This window comes from Camelus ferus, chromosome 8 (assembly GCF_009834535.1).
Source record: "Camelus ferus isolate YT-003-E chromosome 8, BCGSAC_Cfer_1.0, whole genome shotgun sequence".
Taxonomy (NCBI): domain Eukaryota; kingdom Metazoa; phylum Chordata; class Mammalia; order Artiodactyla; family Camelidae; genus Camelus; species Camelus ferus.
The window spans coordinates 59,012,408-59,035,150 of NC_045703.1; the positions used below are offsets into that span (position 1 = coordinate 59,012,408).

General features: G+C 39.5%; 1 protein-coding gene across 1 annotated transcript in view; it reads left to right on the forward strand.

The window, feature by feature from the left end:
• Positions 1-22,743, forward strand: part of UST (uronyl 2-sulfotransferase) — a 385,158-nt gene that overhangs the window by 1,012 nt on the left and 361,403 nt on the right. The window lies entirely within an intron of this gene.

Sequence of the window (22,743 nt, forward strand, 5' to 3'; positions counted from 1 at the left end):
AACAGGAGCGCGCACAGCCCAAGATAGGGAGAGAAAGCCAGGAGGAGCGAACCGCCTGCACACACTGCCCACCCCGACGCGGGCACTGGCAGAAGATGCTGTGCTTTCTGTCTTGGGGCCCAGGGCTACTCAGAAAATGCCATTTGCTGAAGAAAGTCACTGCCAAATGTCGCGCAGCCCTCCTAGATATGTAATTTAAAAAAATTAAACACAGAAATTGGCTTTCTTCCTCTAAGTAGCTTGAGTATGTTTTATATCACTTCGAGTGGCTTCCTCTGTACTAGAAGGGATGCTAGATGTTCATCCGGATTTCTCCGCTTCCCACTGGACATGCAACTAGACCGCATTTCCCAGCCTCCCTTGCAGTTAGTTGACATCATGTGATGCGGTTCTAGCCAATAGGATATGAGAGGAATAAAACCGGTCCTTGGAACTCCGGCCTGTGAAATCGCTCACGTTCCTCTCCCTTCCGCAGGGACGTAGGAAGCCACTGTGGTTTGAAGACAGCAGAGGTTGCAAGGGAGCCTGTCTCCTGAATTACTTCTTCCGTGTGTAGCATTGGATAGGTTACATTCCTCCTCTACTAGCACGGGCGAATTATTCAATTTTACTGTGCCTCAGTTTACCTCATCTTCAAGTTGTTTTTTTTTTAATTTTTTTTATTATTTTTAAAAAATTGTTTTATTTTGGGGGGGAGGTAGTTAGGTTTACTTATTTATTTTTAGAGGAGATACTGGGGATTGAACCCAGGACCTTGTGTATGCTAATCATGTGCTCTACCACTTTGCCATACCCTCTCCCCAAATTGGAAATGTTGATAATAAGTACCTCCTGAAACTATTGGAAGTAGTATGTGAGTTAATATTTGTAAATCACCCAAAGATTTACTCTGCTTATAGTAAGTGCTACATGAAGAATAGTTCAAATGGTAAAAGCTTTGTAAATATTATATTAGTTATTATGGCTGTTCTAAACATTTTAACAGCTTTTCTTTGGATGGCAGTGAGAATCACCTTGGCTGACAGGTTGTTTCTTTTAGGATAGCATGAAACTTATGAGTTGTGGCTTAGGTGTCAGATGGATTAGTCTGTGTTCAAATCTTGGCTATGCCGTTCAGCTGTGAGGCATTAAAAAATTAACCTTATTATGTCTCAGTTTTCTCATTAATAAGACCATTAATGCCTACTTCATAAGGTTACTGGAGGATGAGTGAGAGAAAGTTTGAGAAGAGGGTGTCCAGAACATTTGTAATTAATCTCTGAACCTTTTTCTTCATCCTCACAATGAGGGGGTTAAAATGGATTTGATTTTGATTTTCAGACTTCTTTTCTTAGCTGCAAAACTCTCCAGTCAAGCAAAATCTTAGCTAAATATCCAGTTTAACATAGATGGAGGCAGTGGGGTAAAGGTCAGAGGCAGGAGACCCTCTCTCCACCACTGGCTTTCCCTCACATCCCCTCTCAGGATTGTCCCCGAGAATCCCAGGGTTCCTCAGCGCAGTTTGATCATTTATAGGACTTGAAGTCCTCTAAACTATTTTGTTCCAGCTCTAACAAGAACCTGAGAACTGGCATTTGGCTATGGAATATAATTTGAGGTTGAAATTATACCAACACAATTTATTCCCTGTGCTCAGGCCTCTTCTGACTTAGCCAGTTGCTTCCAACACTGCCTCTCACACTCACCAGTGTGACCCTATCTCCCTCCCTTTCCACTTGCTTCTGCCGCATGGAGAGAGGGGGCAGGGGGCTGACAAGAGGCCGCTGCCCGGCTGTCTTGGGCCTCATCTGAGGCCTAGACTTTAGCGTCTAGTGGAACCACACTAAGGCCAGAGGCCGGACTTATACCAGATAAGTCTCTGGGCTGGCTGCAGAGCATGGTTTTAAAACAAAATAAGCTATCTAGAGACAAACGAGCTCTCTCAATTCTTCAGTGCTTTTCTTTAGTTAAGGGTTAAATTACCACTCAGATTGTCTTCTCTAGCCCTACTTATTTGTGTAGGTGTAAACCGTCCTATCAGAACCCCAGTCAGCCGGCTCTGGCTGGGGAGGAGCAGCTCCACTTCCTTTGCGCTCACAGCAGGTCACTTGGCTGCATGAACCCTCAGGGGACGTCCACTTCCACTGAGGTGAAATTCAGAGACTCTTTTCTCAGACCTCATCTCTGACCACACTCCTCATGACCCTTACTACCACAATCATACCTGACTTACTGTAGTTCCTCCAACAGGTGAAGCATCCTCTGCTTTCTGGGCCTTTGCACATGTTGTTGCTACATCTGGAAGACTTTCTGTGGTTCCATCCTTCATCAACTCCTTTCTCAGAGAGGCCTTACTTGATCACCTTATCTAAAAAAAAATTCTCAGTCTCTTTCTAGACCTGTGCCCTGCTCTTAGCTCATAGCTCTTCCCTCTAGCCTACATAGAATGGGTGCATAGATTGGCTATTGCCTGTCTCCCATTCCTGGAGTGGAGGGGAGATTCGATCTCCTGAGCTACTACTGTATCCTTAGATCCTGGAACAGTGCTTGGCCCATAGGTGCTCAGTGAATACCAGTTAATGAATGACTAGATGATCTAACCTGTTTCTTGTGCAACTGTATTAATGTTACAAACTCACAAGCCTGCAGCCGCATGCAGTGTACATAAATGCATGCAGAGGAGGGGTGGAAGGTATTGTCTCTTGGCTGCTTGTACTGTGCTCAAACTTAACAGTGCCTGGATTTGTGGCCTTTTTAAAGCCTATGTAGGCCCAACAAAAAGGACGAGCCAGACATCCCTTAGCCAGCAGCCCATTGCAACCCCAGATCTGCATTGTCTTAACCACAGCTCATGATCACACCTCTGGTCCCCATTCTTGCCTGGAGTCAGTGGCATTCTGGCTTTATAGTGTGTCACTGGGGTTCAACTGGAACTACATTTCCCAGAATCCCTCTCCCTGTATGGTTCTGAGTTCGAGATAGCCAAAAAAAGTTGGCTAGAGCACGCTCTGTGGGAAACAGTCATGGAAATGCTAGTTACTGCCAGCTACTTCATACTTTCCTACTCTGAGTTCAGCTCTTCTTTTGACTGCTGGCCCTGCAAACTGTCAGCAATCCTGGCCCACCTAATGCGGAGGCGACAGCTTGCCATAGACTTCTCCACCAACTCTCTACTGTGGCTCCTCTCTGTTAGCTGGTAGTGCCTGGCTGCCCAGATCCCTGCAAGCTCCCAATTGTCCATCTGCACCTGTGCTTCAGGAGGGCTGGTTAGGGGATTTTTCTTTAACTTCAACTCCCTTTGTCAGATGTTTATCTGCCAGCTCTTCCCACAGTTGTATCAGGTCTAATTCCTGTAATAAAATCCTATACAGTACTCACTGTCATTCCTCTTCCCGGATGGAACCTCCACTAACATACAGGGAAAGTATCATCCACTCAGTAGGCTAATTAGTGATTCTTTTTCCAGTAATCAACATTATTTTAAATACACATACTGTCTGTCTAAATGCTTAATATCTCTGCCTTTCTCTTCTTAGTAGCATAGCCTCAGTAATAATGTAATATTGTATGTAATATATCTAATATATAATGTAACTTGGTATTTCCCAGAATATTCTCTGATGATTTTAAGTGAGCTATAGATACATGCTTTAAAAATTCTTTTTGAAATAAATACTGTGATACAGAAAATATAACTACCATAGGAACTCATTTCATGGGTGTTATTGTTCAGGATGGAGCCAAATTTATTTAGGTTTAAAAAATGAATGATTGGGGAGTTACTGTGAAGATAAGGCAAAAATCATAAAGGTCCTATGAGAATGACTGACATTTAGGATGCTCTGATCCTTCCTGATGTGAGGAAACCTTGACACGGGGCCAGGAGACCTTGGTTGTACCGCCTCCTCCAGGTGGGGGGTACAGAGGCAGGAGGGTTCTCTATGCATTCAGTGCTGGCAACCTTCGAGAGCACTCGTTCCCTCCTCCCAAATGACCCATCCAGTCCGAGCCCATCTGTGGATCCCTGCCAGCCCCTAATATTTCAGCCTGAACACCTTCTGATTCCTCAGCACTACCCGAACACCTGCCATTACTCATACACTCATTTCCTTCACTTGCTTCTCTCATGACTGCATACCCCTGCATACCGACAACCCTCATTGTCAAAGTTGCCTTCTCTTTTCACCTCTTGATTTTTTTGAATCATATATCAATAAGGGTCAGAGAAAAAATTTTTCTTAATTGCAAAAAAAAAAAAATGCTCCATGAAGAAAATTGAAAATTAAAACTAAAGTGTAGAAGTTCATTCTGCTCCCCCATCACTTTCACTCAAATCTCGTTCTACAGGGGCAGCAGCCTCTTCTGCAATCTGATTTAGATTCTTCCAGGATTTGTTTTCCTTTTAAGTATTTGTACATATATTAAAAAAAAAATGGAGTGTTTTATATTTACTATTCAAGAAGTTTCCTTTTGCATTCATCAATAAATCATGGCCATTTTTCCATGTTATGCACAAACCCACTTCACTTTTTTAACAGTTACATAGAATTTTTCAGTATGCTTTTTTGGGGGGGGGGTGATTTTTAAAGGTCACTGAACCGCTTTCCATCTGATTACATCAAGTCTAAGTCCTGAGTAAGGCCCTAATGCCCTACAATGTCCGTCGTCTGCAATGATTAACTTCTTTTCTAAGCCTCTAGGATGATACTAGTCTGAAACATCCTGGGAAGAATTGAGAAAATAGCCACTCAGGTAATTTTTTTGTGGTTCAGATGAGAAACCACTGTTGAAAAAGACTAGATCTCAGACACAACTTTGGATGTTCATCTTTCTCTTACCTGAGATGCCCTCAGATTTCTTAGTTCCCTGTATTCTAATAAGCCATCTAATAAGCCATCGATCTGTGACTTTTTTTTTACCTCCTCCATAAAACCTTCCTGAATCAATAGGTGAGATCAGTGTCTCTCTGTATGGGCACAGTTACCACATACACACTCACACACACGCGCACACACACATAATGTAGGGGAGGGGAAAAAACCCTCTTTCTTTTCCCTCTTAGGTTCTGCAACTGGGGCTCTGAAAATGAAATGGACAAAAGTCAGACTGACGAGAGAAAAACAGAGTTTATAAACTTTGGCAGTGCACATGCACACGGGACATGTCGATGATGTGTAGCTCAAAGGGGTGGTTGCAACTTGGGGCTTATACAGCATCTTCAGAAAGAATAACAAATTTGTGGAGAAGTGACAAGATAAAGGAAAAGGGGTTCAGGCTCTTTGAAGTGGTCAACTGTGGGAAGGTAAATGTATGAGGAACACTAATGGAAGAGAAGGGCTGTTTCAATAAGGTTTGCTATGTACGTTACACCTCTGGGCTAAGAGTCTCTGGTGACTGAGGCATCCTGCCCTTCCTGGCATAGGGAGGGCACCTTTGCCACAAGAGATTTTATATCCTGCTGTTAGGTAGAAAGAGGAGGCAGAGTCCTTCCTGCATCTGCTGTTTCTCAGGCGTCTTCAGCTCACAATAATCCTTATGCTAAAGTGGTGTATTTTGAGGAGGCGTATTCTGATTTCCTGTAATACGTCCCAGGAAGACTACATTCCTACCATTGCTGCCTCTGACATTAGCTCTTCCTGTTAATAAATTCAGCTAATACGGATTAAACACAATTTATATGCCAGTGAATGTGCTAAGCATGTCACATAGTCTATTTCATTTAATTCTTTCAACAACTCTGTGTGGCTCAAAGAAGTCATGTTAACCTGCCCACAATCACACAGCTAGTAAGTGGGAATAGACCAGGACTCTGACTCAGTGCTGCATGACCGCGGGTTACTTCTGGTTCTCCACAGCCTCCCCACGAAGATGGGGCTAAAAACTCAGCCAGCAGTTGGAGTGCAGTTATCTTTACCTAACGGGAATTTTGCTGTGCCAAGCACCCCCTAAGGCTAAGAGGCTCCTGTTATCCATCTTAACTTGTTAGCCCTGGGAGGTGAGGAAGGTCTTTACACACAATGGGCACTTAAATCCATTTGAATGATGACTCTGCTGCCTTTATAACCATGACAGCAGTTCAGACTGGAGTCCGGCACTCTGGGCTGCTCGATAAATCCCTGTCCGAGTGATTGCTGATGGCTTGTTTTCTTTCCTTTGCTGGAGTATTTATAGAAGAACTTTCAGCAAGCTCCAAAACATAATACTCTCCAGAGATCCTGTTTGGACCTTCAGACTATGTCCTGTAAAGAAAAAAGTCGCTAGGATTTCAGATAAGGCTCAAATATTGATTTGAAAGTACCTCTCAGAGAACTTAGCTATGCTTAGTTGAATCCTGTGTTATTCCTATCCAGTTCTACCACAATTTAAAATAAGCTATTAACATATTTAAATAAACTCTGACTAAAGTAAATTTTAAAAAATTATTTTAGTAATTTTCTTGCCAAAAACAAGTTGTTGAATTACTTCAGACTCTTCTCAGAATCCAAGAGTCAAACAGGAAATTTACAAACCATGTAGTCCAATACCATTATTTTTCAGAATAAGACAGAGATACAGAGGAGAGAGTGAATTTGCCTGAGGTCACAAAGCTACTCTTTGCCTCAGTTATAAGTAAACAAATCAAACTTCATATGTGTAACAGATTCTTTTGGATGTGTTGACCATTCCTGAATTTATTACTTTTTTTGTGGTATCTTTCAGTGCCTGGCATAATGCAAACACAATATACAAGTGCTCAAGAAATGTTTACTGAACTGGACAAAGTTTCAAAAGTATGATGTTTCCAGGTACAATATTTGCTTTTATCAGTTGATCTAAATAATTTATAAAAATAAAAATGTGTGCAACTGTAAAAGAAAAAGTGAAGTACAGCCAGTCAAGGAAGACTTTGTTCAAGACTGTTGCAGTAGGGGAGAGAGATTGAACTCAACTCTGCTGAAACAAAAGGTGGAGAGAATTTTTAAACATTCCGATGAGCTAGTAAACAAGTACTGGAAGATGTTAGTGGGGATGTTGGTCATCTGGGTCTACTTTTAGGCTCCTACCCTCCCACAAAGACTGGGGTATAGGGACACTCTCTTTCTTGATGATTACATTTCAAAGGAATGGCTCCTAGGTCTTTGAGAAAGATTTTCTTGAGTGTGGCAAGAGGTTAGGGGAAGATTTACCTCTCAAAGGGAGAGAAAGAATTTATGATGGCAAAATGTCTAAAATAAATGCTCTAAGAAAAGGGAGGTCAGGGGCCAATGGTCAGGAAGAAGCCTGTGTATAGTTTAGTCAAGCTGAGGGAAATGCTAATATTGTCTTGGTCAGTACCTCCTGATAAAGAAGGAAGTTTAAACACATGTATTTACTTTTACTCTCTCCCCAAACCCCAATAAACTGCTAGCAAAAATATTTTGTTAAGGCTTAAAACCACAAGGATAAAGAGAACAGGAGTGGAGATAAGAGGAAAGAATTTTTGGAAACTGGGAAGCAGGTAAAAGAGCAAAAACTGTCTTTTGGTGGACTGAGAAGGTTCATTCATTCTGGTTATGTGGAAAGCTAAGAAGCAGCCCCATTTACGTTGCAACCCCCTCAACATGTTTCTGAATTGTCATTATCAGGAATATCTGGATGTGAAGATTGGGGATAAAAACAGGGAGACTGTTTGAATAGCAGAAATGAAAAACTCAGTTAAATGATTGGAAGATTAGTCTGAGGACATCTAACGGCAAATGGAACAAAAAAGGCAAAGTGATGAGAAAAGTGGAGAGAAAATGTAAGAAAATTAAAGAACTAATCCCTGAAATCAAATATCAAAAAAAAAAAAGGAGTTTAAGAAATAGAACAAAGAATATAGAGGGGGGGAATTAAACAATCAAATAATGCAAGATAACTTGCCAGCAGCACATCAAAAGGCTTCCATGCTAAATGCATCATTGTGAAATTTTAGAATGTTAGGACAATAAGAGATCTGGTGAGTTTCCAGAGAAGAACAAAAGAGGTTATCTGTAAAGTGAAGAGTCAGAATGACAGTAGCATTTGCAAGTGAAAAGGCAATGGAGCAGTGCCTTAAAATTCTGAAGGAAATTTTTTGATTAAAAAATATTTTCCAATAGAGAATTTAAACCTTTCCAAGCTATTACTTATATGTGAGGTCAGGCTAAAGAGAGTTTTGGATGTCCTAAGTCCCCCATATTTTACCTCCCATGCCGTTTTTCTCAGGGAGTTAATGTGTATCACTGAAATTGAGGAATGAGCTGAGAGAGAGGAGCATGGAATGTAGGAATAAAGAGCAGGGAAGAGGAAAAACAGCATTTTGGGGAGGATGGGGAATGTTAATTCCAAGATCACAGGTGTGCCCAGCTTACATGGCAAGTTTAGACTACAAATACTATATGGTCTCACTTACATATGGAGTATAAAAAAGCCAAACTTGTGAAAACAGAGAGTAGAGTGCTACTTACTGGGGGCTGGGAGGTAGGGGAAAGGGGGAGATGTTGTGTGAGGGTACAGACTCACAAACTAGTAGGTAAATAAATCCCGGAGATCTAGGCCACAGCATAGTGATTTTAGTCAACAATATTGCATTATAAACTTCAGAGTTGCTAAGAGACTAGATTTTAATTGTTCTCTTACATTTTATTTTTAGGACTGTGATCCAATTTGAGTTACTTTTTGTTTTTTTTGTATATGATGTGAAGTAAGAGTTGAGGATTTTTTCGTTTTGCACTTGGATGTCCAGATTTTCTGGCCCCGTTTGTTCAGAAGTCTTTCTCTGTTAAATTACCTTGGCACCTTGTCAAAAATGAATTGATCGTGTATGTATGAGTCTTTTTCTCCCCTCTTGAATTGTCTTTGTTGGAATAATGCTGGCCTCAGAGAATGACTTGGGAAGTAATCACTTCTCTTTAATTTCTTGGAAGAGTTTGGGTAGAATTGGTTTTTTCTCTTTCTTAAGTGTTCGCCAGAATTCCCCAATGAAGCCATATGGACCTGGAGTTTTAGTCATGGGAAAGTTTATAAATAGGAATTAAATTTTAAAATAGATACAGAGCTATTCAGGTTATCTATTTCTTTTTGTATGGACTTTGATAAATTCTGTATTTCAATTAATTTGTCAAATTAATCTCAGTTGTCAAATTTTTTGGCATGGTACTTGTTAGTACAGAGTAGTTCTTAATAATCTCCTATCTTTTTAATACTTTCTGGTACTACTTTAGTTGCATCATAGTTGTGTTTTTACTTTCACTCAGTTCAAAATACTTTATCATTTTTTAAATTTATTTTTTGACCCATTGGTTATTTTTTAAGTGACTTAGTTTCCAAATATTTCAGTATTTTTCCAAATAACTTTGTTATGGAATTTTAGTTTAATTTTGGTCAGAGAACTTGTTTTGTATTACTTGAACCCTGTTACAGTTTTTGAGACATTTTTAATGAAGTATAGTTGATTTATAATTATATATTGATTTCAAGCGTACAACATAGTGATTCAATATTTTTATAGATTATATTATGCTTATATTATAAAATATTGGCTATATTCCCTGTGCTATACAATATGTTCTTGTGGCTTATTTATTTCATACATAGTAGTTTATATCTCTTAGTACCCTCCCCCTACCTTATCCCTTCCTTTACCCCTCACCTACTTGGTAGCCACTAGCTGCTTCTCTATATCTGTGAATCTGTTTCTGTTTTGTTATATTTATTTGTTTGTTTTATTTTCTAGATTCCACCTGTAAGTGTTAACATACAGTATTTGTCTTTCTCTGGCTGATTGATTTTACTGAGTATAATACCTCCGGATCCATTTGAGACTTCTTTTATGCACCCAGGATATGGTCTAACGTGGTAAATGTTCTGTATGCACTGGAGAAGAATGAGTATTCATTATGCCCTTGTTCAGTGGAGTGTTCTAGAAATGTCAGTTAGGTCAAACTGGTTGATAGATTGCTTAAATTTTCTATATCCTTACTGATTTTACGTCAGCTTGATTAGTTACTGAGAAAGAGGTGTTGAACTCTTCAATTATAATTGTAGATTATTTCTCCTTGCAGTTCTATCAGTTTTGTTCCATGTGTTTTGAAGATCTGTTATTAGTTGCGTTAACTTTTAGGATCGTTATGGTCTCTTGATTAATTAACCTTTATCAGTATGAAATAACCTTTTTATTTCTGGTAATGTTCTTTGTTGTGAAATCTGTATTGCCTGACATTAACATAGAAAATTAAGCTTAAATTATTTTCTTATCTATTTTTTGTAGTATTAGCATGATATATCTTGTTTCATCTTTTTACTTCTAACATATTTGTGTTCTCATACGTGAAATGGACTTCTTGTAAGCAGCGTATGGTTGTGTCCTTCTTTATCCAACGAGACAATCCCTATCTTTTAATTGGAGTATTTACACTATTTATATTTAATACGATTGTTGATCCTTATGAATTTTTTCTCCATGCACTGTTTCCCCACCCCCCGCAGTACTCTGCTTCACAAGTTTCGGCCAACTCAGTCTTCTCATACTCAATTTCTGTCTACTCAAATAGAATTCTCTACTTGTGCTCTCTCTCCCCATGATTCATGATCCAGAAAAGCCTCCACACAGACAGCCAGGGTGATTACTGGGCTCACCTCATGGGTTTCCATTGTCTGAGAGAGCACACGGTCCTGTGTTGCCTGTTGTCTAATATCCTAAAACTGTTTCCTCATTTATTTTGTCCAGTTTTCTTGTTTCTGGTGAGAGGGTGAGTCTCGTCCAGTTATTCAATCATGGCTGGAGTGGAGAGCTCCCTCAAAATCTTTTGAAGTCAATAAATTAGCTAAGAAAATCTTGACATATATGCTGCGAAATGCTTGATATAAAATGATATAAATCGAGATGTGTCAATTTAATATAAAATGATAGAAGTGTGGCAATATAATGTCTGCTTCACTCATTCCCTTGCGTCCTACCCATATCCTCACATTAGACTCTCTCTCAGGGTAATGAGAGTTAGCCTCCTCTTATCCTTTGTACCTTTCTGCATTACAAGTCATGGTGTCCATGTGTGCACCCCAGTATACCCCACCCTCAGGTCAAGCTTTTTCAATGCAATATAAATGATTTTAATTGTAAAAGTAAGGATAGACTGTAATAAACCACTCCCCAGCATTTATAGTGCCCCAGCTTTGAAGACAGCTTGGCGTGAGGTGTCTTGGTGGGATGTTGCTGTCCTCCCCATGCTCACATTATTTTGCAATTAGACTCCTTTACAGCAGGGTCCCTGAGAAGTCTGTATTTCCTTTCAATCTAAAAATAGCCAGGAGAATTTTTTTTTTCACAGAGCACAAATGATTGCTACTTTATGTGCACTTCTGATATGTTTACCCTCTCCTCCCTGCATCCTCCTCCTCTTCTTCCTTACTATCATTTATGATCATATTTAAAAACTTACTTAAGCTTTGCATTTTATAAACTATATTACATTGTTATAATGAACACAACAATTTTGTAATGAAAGTAACTTTAACTTCTTCTCTTTAGACAGAAATACATAAATGTTGCAAGGCTTGCTCAAGATCAGGTATGGGTCAGGTTATTACAGAGCTACGACAAAGTGCCAGGTCTTCTGATTCCAAATTCCATGTAGATTTTTTGCTGTACTACCTTATCTTCCCTGTAGGCCCTTTCATATTTAGTGGTCAAATTGTTTTCTCTTAGTTACTCTTGCCTTCAAAACTCATGTTTGATGTAATTTTTTTAATCCCAGAGGCTCTCAATCTCCCTGGTGTTCCAGAGCTATATTCCTTTTATAACATGTTAGAAGGATCCCTTTCTAAACAAGGTTCACAGTATAACTGTTTGTTGTTAATGCTTCTGTCTTGATGAACAGGTAAAGTTCTTAAAAACTGTTTATAAGTCCATTTGTTCATGCTTCCAAAACATTACTTCTAAATTGGTTACTCTGTCCATATCCATGTAAAGTTAGTTTTCATCAAAGAACTTTGCATATTGATGGCTTTAGTTCAGAGTTTCAGACTTTCTTGGCCCCTTTCTTATCACTTTTTACTCTCCAAAAGCTTTGCACTTTTGGACATGATGGAGTTAACAGTGTTAATAAACGAACTCAAAAAGCACAAACACATATCATGTGCTATCACTTATGTGTGGAATCTAAAAAATGATACAAATGAACTTATTTACAAAACAGAAACACTCACAGACATAGAAAACAAATTTATGATTACCAAAGGGGAAAGGCAGGGAGGGATAAATTAAGAGTTTGGGATTAGCAGATGCAAAGTACTGTACATAAGACAGATAAACAAGGTCCTACTGTGTAGCACAGGGAACTATATTCAATATCTTACAATAACCAATAATGGTAAAGAATATGAAAAAGAATATATATGCATGTATGTAACTGAATCACTTTGCCGTACACCAGAAACTAACAACATTGTAAACCAACTATACTTCAATTAAAAAAAAAAACAACAAAACCACACACACACAAACACAGTCTGGCCTGCAGATATGAGTGTGTTTACAGATCTGCGTATGTTTAGTCTGCACAGAGCTTTTATAAAAAGTGATAGCTGCAAAATTTAAAACTAGGAGATTTCACATAAAAATAAGAACTTTCACACTGCCTTGAAAAATCAGAATATCTTGTAACAGTGGCCCCTAGCCCCTCCTGATAACACTGGCTAGACCTGCGTTTTGGCTGCCCTCTTTGATAAGGCAGGCACTACTTGGTCTGTCATATATTTTACTTTCCTCTTGTCTTTTACTGGTCCCACTGCATTTACTTACTTTATCTTCCTGAGGTTATTATTTCGGCTGCAGACTGACAAACTTTAGTCAAGACTAAGGTGTCTGGGCACAACCATCATGCCATCTGTTGGTGAAGAGCAGAATGGTGGGCTATGGCTCTGAAAAGTTGCTTTGTTCATCTGTACGAATAGTTGTGAATTGAAAGTTTGCAAGTAGAACTTAATATTTATCAAGAGAAGCACTTATATTTATTAAGTATGGATATGTAGCAGCAAAAGTATTCCCCATATATCCGACACCTGTGTAGCTCCAGTGAACTCCTAACCTTGGCAGGCCCTTCCGGAGGTTTGGGTACGTGCGTATGTGCATGTGTGCGTGCACTGTGGGGATATAGGTCATGGAGAAGTTAGCAGTCTGCTTCCCTTGAAGATTCTTCTCAGAGATCTGGCCGTACAGGATTTTGTTCATCTGGGTTTTTGGAAGAGGTCCCACCTGTTGAACATGACTTCTCATCACATAGCAGAAAGAGGACAACATGTGGAGTCAAAAAACCCTGGTAACAGTCTTATTTCTGCCTGTTCCTATTTGATCTGGATCAAGCTACCAAGTTGGTGTGGTCTTTGGCTTTCTGATCTAAGAATCAGGATAATAAGAACTGTGCAATTTAACAAGGTAGTTGTGTGATAATCTATGTCAGGTTGGAAACAGGTATGGCGAAAGACATAAATTATGCCACACACATCATGTTTATGGCTGGTTTATATAATGCTTTAGACTGGAAGGTTGAATGATATCCCATTAATTTTGCAAAAGCTTTTTTTTTTAAATTTAGCAGAAGTCAATAAATTTTAAAAACAGCTCTCTCCTAGAGTTTCAGTAATAAATGCCACGTGATCAAGTATGGTAGGATCATCTACACAGCTCTATTATTCTAACATCTCTCAGTCCTGGGCAGACCTTCTTTGTGGAATATAACTGGTCCCCAGAGTTAAGGGATAATAGCAGGAAAGCTTTGCCTTGGGGCTCTGCCTTTCTCTTGCTGTAGGCTCTCTTCCTATGAATGGTCAGCTGTTACCATGGCTTCAGTATCACATTCTTTAAAAAATTTTTTTTAAATTTAAGTATAGTTAGTTTCTGGTGTACAGCATAATAGTTCTGTCATACATATACATACATATATTCATTTTTATGTTCTTTTTCATTAGAGGTTACTACAAGATATTGAATATAGTTCCCTGTGCTATACAGTATAAACCTACTGTTTATTTTATATATAGGAGTTACTATCTGCAATCTCAAACTACAAATTTTTCCCTTCTCACTCCCTTTCCTCCTGGTAACCGTAAGTTTTTTTTCTGTGTCTGAGTCTGTTTCTGTATTGTAAATAAATTCATTTGTCTTTTTTAAAACATTCCATGTATAAGTGATATCATATGGTATTTTTCTTTCTCTTTCTGGCTTACTTCACTTAGAGTAACAACCTCCAGGTCCATATATGTTGCTGCAAATGGCATTATTTTAGCATTTTTAATGACTTAGTAGTATTCCACTGTATAGATATACCAAACTTCTTTATCCAGTCATCCGTCGATGGACATTTAGATTGTTTCCATGTCTTCACTATTGTAAATAGTGCTGTTATGAACATTGGGGTGCATGCATCTTTTTGAATTAAGGTTCCCTCTGGATATATGCCCAGGAGTAGAATTGCTGGATCATATGGTAAGTCTATTTTCAGTTTTTTTGAGGAATCTCCATACTGTTTTCCATAAGGGCTGCACCAAATTGCATTCCCATCAGTGTAGGAGGGTTCCCTTTTCTCCACACCCTCTCCAGCATTTATCGTTTGTGGACTTTTGAATGATGGCCATTCTGACTGCTGTGAGGTTAATACTTCATTGTAGTTTTGATTTGCATTTCCCTGATAATTAGTGATATCGAGCATTTTTTCATGTGCCTATTGGCCATTTGTATGCCTTCATTGGAGAACTGCTTGTTTAGGTCTTCTGCCCATTTTTGGATTGGGTTGTTGTTGTTTTTTATTATTATTTAGTTGTATGAACTGTTATATATTCTGAAAATTAAGCCCTTGTTAGTCTCATCTTTTGCAAATATTTTCTTCCATTCTGTAGGTTGTCTTTTTGTTTTGCTTATGGTTTCCTTTGCTGTGCAAAAGCATATAAGTTTAATGAGGTCCTGTTTGTTAATTTTTGCTGTTATTTCTATTGCCTGGGTAGACTGCCCTAGGGGAACATTGCGGGATTTGTGTCAGATAATGTTTTGCCTGTTTTCTTCTAAGAGGTTTATAATGTCTAGTATCACATTCTCACCAGTGTTTTTATGACCTCTCACCTGAGGTCCACGTACTGCTTTGATTATCTAAGTGATATTTTCTTTTGAATTTCCCTGCATCATGTCACAGTCCATGAATTCAAAACCCAATTAATTTCCCTTCCCAAATAAAGGCTCTTCTAAAGTCTCCTCTCTGTCAGTGGCATCAGCATTTTCTGAATTCAATGTAACTAGATTTATTCAGTGATTAACATGGGCACGATCAGTGGGTTTGGAATAACCTGTAACCCAGTCTTCCCCTTTATTCCTTGTATCTAGTCTTTGTGTGTGTGTATATATATATATATATGTATTCATTGAAGTATAGTCACTTTACAATGTTATATCAATTTCTGGTGTACAGAGTAATGCTTCAGTCATACATAAACATACATATATTCGTTTTCATGTTCTTTTTCACCATCAGTTACTACAAGATATTGAATATAGTTCCCTGTGCTATACAGTATAAACTTGTTTTTTTGTCTATTTTATATATATTATTATCTGCAAATCTCAAACTCCCAATTTATCCCTTCCCACCCCCTTCTGCACTGGAAAACAAACCATAAGTTTGTTTTCTATGTATTCCTTGTATATAGTCTTGATAGGTCTTTTTCAATATCTTTCTCATCTCTCCTTCCTTCTCCATTTTACCTATTCCAAGTTAGTCTAAGGCCTCCTCACTGCTACTTGAATCATAATGGAAATCCAGCCTAAGGGTCCTGAAATTTAGCTTTTCATGAAAACCTTTCAGTGGTTTCCTAAAGACTGTACCATTTAGTTTGAGTGTTTATGCCTGTCTTAAGGCTTTCCATATTCTAACCTTATGTATTTTCATTTTGTCTCTCATTTCTTATTAGTCAAACCCTCCACTCCTTCAGCCTAGTCTCTGCATGTTTTCCTTATATGGACACTCTTCTTCTGCGTCATACAAGACCTAAGAGGTCCAGTCATATGCCACTCCCTTTGTAAGTCTTGTCCGACTATCCTCTCCTGTCCTTGTTTCCCTTTTCCTACACTTCTATAAGAGTAACAGTCTGTCCTGCAATTACCACACTCATTTACCCATACTTCTTGCTCACCATTATTCATTAGTGCCAGTTTTGCCTCTTCAACTAAACTATAAACTCTCTGAGGCAAGATATCACATCATGCTGAATCTCTCTCTCTCAAATTCCTTGTATGTGGTAAACATCGATTGAAGGAAAAAATTGAATACCTTGTTGATTTATTGGGATAAGTGAATTGAGTAATAGATTCACTTAGGTTTTGACAAGGCTTAACTTACTTTTCAATACATACATCCCTCTTGGGCAGGTAAGTTGTGTTTTTTAATAAATGGAATGAAGGAAGTGCTGTAACCTACTTTTAAAGTAAAAATTGAGACCCAGTCTGATGAGTACAGAATGTACTTTAAAAGGCAGTGGAACAGGATCTTTGAAATCAGACTTGTTCTAGAAAAATCTAGAATATTTGGGGAAAAAAATCATTAGATCTCCTAAATTCATCATATTTCTGATGCTTAAATACCACTGGCCCACAAGAGAGGAAATCAGAACAATGTTGGCTATGGAAACTGACAGTGGGATTGATTGTCCAACGAAAGTGACAGGAACCTTCCGCCCACACAAGTACCATGTCATTTTTCCACGAACCCGGCCCTCAGTGATTAAGTATGTGTACTTGAGAATGCTTCCAAAGGTTTGAGCAATCCATCTGGCATTTGACACTATGGGATTTGTTATTGTGGTACTATGCCAGCACCAAGAATTATTTAATTGCATTAGTCATCAAGCAGCAGTGCCACTAATCTTGGATCTTCCTGAGTGCTGTCTGGCTTGTGTGTTCGAGAGACCAAACAAACAAAGCTGAGCAACTACAGACTTCTCCCATATTTAGGTCTGAGGTCTGGAGGTTCTGACCCCAGCTCCCAACTAGTCCTGTGGTAAAACTGTAAGGACTTGTGCTTATGCAAAGGAGGCGTAAGTGAGGTCCGAACTGTAAGAATTGAAGCTGCCGAAAGGCTTTGTTCATCCAGAACACAGCTTCCTAGTCACATGCTGAAGCTTTCCACAGTCTTACCATTGGAGTGATTTCTATATATTTGAGTGATGGCTCTAAGAAGTCCAAGTGTAAATACAAATATGTCACCAGGAATTAGTTACCTCTTTACCCCTTGGTTCTCTGCTCCAGTCTGTAACAGCTAGCTAGCTTCCTCAGGCTGGATACTGAGGGAATTGAAACCGAGTAGGCTGGTTGTTTTGATGGGCTCAAAACACAAAGGTTATGACCATGAGATACTGATGGTTAGAGAACACAGTGTTATAGAGGGGGTAGAGGGACAGGGAAGAGGGGGAAACTTCCTACTTTATGACTGCCTGTATCTCATGTGACATTTCATGACTTCACATACCAGATACCATGAGACTAGAGCCTAGCCGTTATTTTGCGAAGCCCTTTAGCTTTGCCAATTGACACATTAGAAACTTACTCAAAACTTCCTCCCAACTCTCTAAAAGTTCAGCCAAGAAAAAAGAAGTTTAAAGGCAAGGCAGAGGGGAAGATAAAAACCAGACATTCTGTTTCCAAAAATTCAACTTCCTTCTTCATCTGTAAAATCTCGCTTTCTGCAAAATGTTGCCCTGTTGTGGAAGATTTTGTACTTCTACCTTAACACCCCCTTGGAGTCCTCTCTGCACTCCTTTGTACATCTCTAGGATAACATAATCCCAGGACTACTAAACTCTTCCTTGCCTGTGGCAGGAGAACCAAAAAAGGATTTAGAAGTGATTGGGCAAAGTTCATGATGGAGACTAATGTGGGTGGGTAGCCTCCCAGTGGATGAATAATTGGCTAGAAGCAGTATGTGGAACTCTGATGGGCAAATGTGAGGCAGAGGAGAAGACATAGAACAATGAATCACAGTAAATGGTTCTTTAGAAACATCCTATCTGCCCACTATTGATTTGAGACCTGTTTTAAGAAAACTGTTTACTTCAGTATCATCTGAGTATCAGATTTTGGTTTACTTTAGCAGGCATATAGATATTAATTAAAACATCAAATTTTGTAAAATTCATCTTCACGATATGAAATAAACACTACTACCTTCTCATCCTTTTTAAACTGCTGAGCTTCTACCTTATAATAAAATTGGCTTTCCCATCAAGAATCTGAGAAGGAAAATATCACTGGATAAGATTATAAATGTCATTCCCATGCCTATGATTGTTATTTCAAAATTGGAAATCAAAGCAAACTTCATTCATTAGCAAAACAAACTAGGGACTTGTTTCTCCACCTAAATAAACTTTTAGATGCCCTGATTACAGTAAGAGCCAAAAAATTTTTTTGTTCTAGTTAGTCTCCTTTAAGAGCGCTCTTTTGGCTGCTATGATGCACTCATCTGTCACATCCAGCTTGGCCCACCTTAACCCTTTCTGCCTCGTATGGAAGAGGGTAGACTGATTACAGCTGGTACAATAGAGTCACTGGCTCATTCAGTCAAAGCTTATGACGAACTTCGGCCTGTTCCTCCAAGATTTATTCCTCAAAATGATCCCAGAGAGCAGTCACTCTGACTATACCAAGAAGGCCCTGAGAAGGACAGGGTTTAGAACAGCACAGGATCATATACATGCTTCCTTTGTAACTCATCCTTCACCTTGGCAGGCGTACATCCTCAAGTTCAGTTCAGGACTTAGAATGACCAAGAGACTGAAACAAAGTAGATTTGGCTACATTGACCTGGAGTGGATTCCTGGCCGAAAACCCAGGGCACTGACTTGAGTGGTCAGATTTCCAAAATATAAAAGGAAATAGCAAGGGAAAATGAGAAAAGAGAATGGTGTGTGTGTGTGTGTGTGTGTGTGTGTGTGTGTGAGAGAGAGAGAGAGACTGTGCTGGATGCTGCTTGTTCACCTCTCCAGGCTCACTTTCCACCCTTTTCTAATGTGATCTTGCCCTGGAAAGCTGACCTGTTGTAGATCAAAGGGTTCCCATGCCCTCTGACTTCCATGGGTTCGACCAGTGGGAGAGCTGGCAGGAGTTCTGAAAGCTAGAAGAGAGTAAAGTTGTAGTTGTCAAGGGCTGACTGCATCCACCTATGAAAGCCACAGCTCCTGCCAGGTGGCTTCTCCATGAGGTTCTCATAACTTTGTTCCCATTTTACCTTACACACCTAGCGGTGGTAATGGTGATAACAGACCCTTGCTGCTGCCAGTTCTGGGATCCTACAGTATCCTCTGTTGGTTCCCTTAAAGCCTGCCCACACCTTAATAAATAAGCCCTTTATTAAACTCTCCCCAAATCAAATCATTTGAGTGTGGTATTGGTTTCTCAAGACTTGGATTGATACATGTTCGAAATACCAGAGTTTTTGCAAAGGAAGTGATGGAGATTGAGCTTAGGAAAGGCAGGTTAAGATCATAGTAATTTTATTCCTGGTTCTAGGGTTATTGATGCCAATGGAACAGGCCTGTCCTTTTGTCTCCACCCACAATACAATATAAACAAATAGAAAAAGCAGTACAGCAGGAGTCAGAAGACTCAGAATCCAGTCCAGTATTTACCCCACACTGGGTATGTGGCCTTGGTCAACTAATTTAACTTTTGTACAGCTCAGTTTTCTCATATATAGGAAATTCAAATAACATAATGCTTTGAAAAAAGCCGTCTCCATACTTATCTATAACAATCCTGCAGGAATTTTTAGGCCTAGCAGAAATACCACCTCCTTTGAAGATTTCCTTGAGGCTCCCATGAAGAATTAATTTTTTTCCTTTGTTTTCATATACCAGTTGATTAAAGCTCTATTAAAATATTTATCCCATTACATTATAGATGAGTATAAATTTATTACTTTAGTTGCATGATCTGCTCTTTGTAGGTTGCATTCCAAGCACCAGGCATGTTGCTTGGCACATAAAGATCTCAGCTCAAGTTCATTGGATGAATGCATATTCTCGTCTATTCTCGTCTCTTCATCCTGTTTATATACTTCCATTTATCTTACTATCACCCAGGCTTGCCCGACGATAGTCTTGTTTCACAGTGCTTGTCCCACTTGTAACTTCTGGGAGTAGCCCTAAGGACTGTATGACGCCACACTAACTGAACCAGGGATAAACTCCAAAGGCAGCCTGCACAGACAGCTAGCCATGTACTGTCTGGTTGGACCAGTGAGCTATCCCAATCAGATTTTTCTTCCAAAAATTTGTACCATGTTGTAGTCAGTAAGAGAGCTTTGGAACAGGAGGGTATCAGACACTTGGGACATGGGTGTTTTTGAGATCATGTAAAAGCTGACGAGTAGGCTGAAGAGGCAAGCCTGTGGAGGGGAGAGAGTGAAGGAGGCATGCAGAGACAAGTGAGGTGAGAGGCCACACTGCTGCTGACAAATGGGAATCCTAATCATGGGGCTTTACAGACCCTAGGAGGCGGGGTTGCGTTGTGCTCCCCAGTCTTAGATTCTGCGACACTTATCAGTGTCCCTCTGTGTCTCCTGTGTACTTGAACTACCTTCAGTGGGTTTCTGTTTCTTGGCCATCTGGTGAGTTCTGACTGGAAGATCTGTCTTAGTTTTCTTTCATGGTCCCAACAGGGTTGCTGAGATGGTGAGTGAGTTAAGCCTGGCATGATACCAGCTCTGCTCCTGGCGGGGACTGCTGTGGCCACTTTGTATTTGTCAGATTCTGCTTCTGGCTTGTCCTGTTTCTTACATTCATGGGCTTTCTTCCTGTTCACAAGGTTTTCATAGCTTGGATGAAACGGTCTTTCTCTCATACCTGCTGAGCAGATGTCCCCTTTCCTTTGCTATCAAGTGTCACAATCATTTTATTCTTAACCACTTTGTTCCTATAGCTCATTGTCCCTTTTTTCATAGGTTCTCACATGTCACAGAACTTCTGATACCCTATGTGTCTCCAGGGGAAAAAACAGAGTAAGGACAAGCAAAAAAAAAAAAGAAGCTTTTAATCAAACAGTTCATATAGGTAAGCCCTAGGCCTGGGGAACCTCCAGTCTTAACCTCATCTCCCACATCTGAGTCAGGCGCTATCCTTCTGGGACTCTTGGTTGACAGTGGTTCCAGTGGACCCAGACACACTGAATCAAATGGTACGATTGATTTGGGACCCCTTTACTGAGTTGCTTCTGGGGTCTGGTGAAGGGAAGCAAACTATGTACCAAAGCAGCTGAGCATCATCTGAACTCCTGAGGGTTAGAACCAACTGACCCCCCATACTCAGGATGGGAAAGTTTCTAGGGGCAGTTCTAATGCCTGGAGATGCTCAGAATCAGACCTCGTCATATGGCTCTAAATTCAGTATCAGTTTCTGTTGCAGTGGTTTGAGAAGTGCTGAAACAGAGAGGAGAAGTAGGAACCTGAAAGAGGAAGAGGAGAAAAATGGCCTTGGAAAAACGCAGCAGATGTGCCGCTTTCTTATTGTGAAGGTGGTGAGTTTTTAGCAACTACCTTGTTTATGAAGTAGTTTCTATGGCAAAATCCCATCCTTTGAGCTACAGTTTAAGTGCTTGCATTCTGCTTTTAGGAACATTTACTAATGGTTTCATTAAATATCCACAATAATAGATTCATTAAATACTTGATTAATTATTAAAGAAATGATGTAACATCCACTTAGAGAGCCCACTAATTGTCTTTATAAATATTATAAGTTGCAAGCTTAGAGGAGTGGTCTTTTTCTTTTTCTTTCTTTCTTTTTTTTTTTTTTTTTTTTTTGGCTTCCTAATGGCTTTCACAACAAAAATGATAGGACAGAAAAAATACTGATAGCATGACCAACAACTTGGCTTTACTTCCAAGGATCATAAGTGATCATCAGAGGTTATGCAATGGCACTTGAGAGAGGGGAAAACTGAAGGAGGAAATCTAAATTCTTTGGCCAGATGTTCCATTTGTTTTGACCAGAGCCTTTTCACCATCTCTCTCCCACGTCTGTGATCAGGGATTCATTTAGTCAGCTGTGTTACCTTTCAACACGGGAGCAAGTCAATATCCTTCAAACCTCAGAGTGAATAAATATCACCTCCAGTTACAAAGAGGTTTATTCCTTGCTTTAAAGTGAGGACCCAAACCTTGAAGTTTATTAAAAACCTATTGAAAAAACAGTGAGTGATAAAATACAGTTCAGTGTCACAGTTTTTAAAAAGAAGAATGTGGGCATCTTTAGAAAGACGTAATGATAAACACATTTAACCTGTTAGTCCCTGGTGAGCTGTAAGTAGAGTTCTGAAATCTCAGAGCCTGAGGTAATCACGTGAGCCTGGGCAAGGATGGCCTGAAATCACATTCTGGTGACATTACAAATTAGACATTGACCTGGGGCTATTATTTAATATCTCAAGCCTCAGTTTATCTGCAAAAAAAGGAGAGTAGTAAAAAAAAAAAAAAGGAGAGTGAAAAATAATATCATTTCTCAGGATTATTACGGAAATTAAAATAGGTATCTTGTAAGAGCTTAAAAGTTTGCTGGTAGAGGTGTTCCCACATATATGACTATATATTCCAGTCCATCTGAACCACATTCAACTCCCTAAGTTATGAAATCCGAATAGTGGTGTGGGCTGCTATGCCATAGGGTGGCTTATAAACAACAAAAATAAAGTTCTCACAGTGTTGGATGCTGAGAAGTTCAAGATCAAGGTGCTAAGGATTCAGTGTCTGG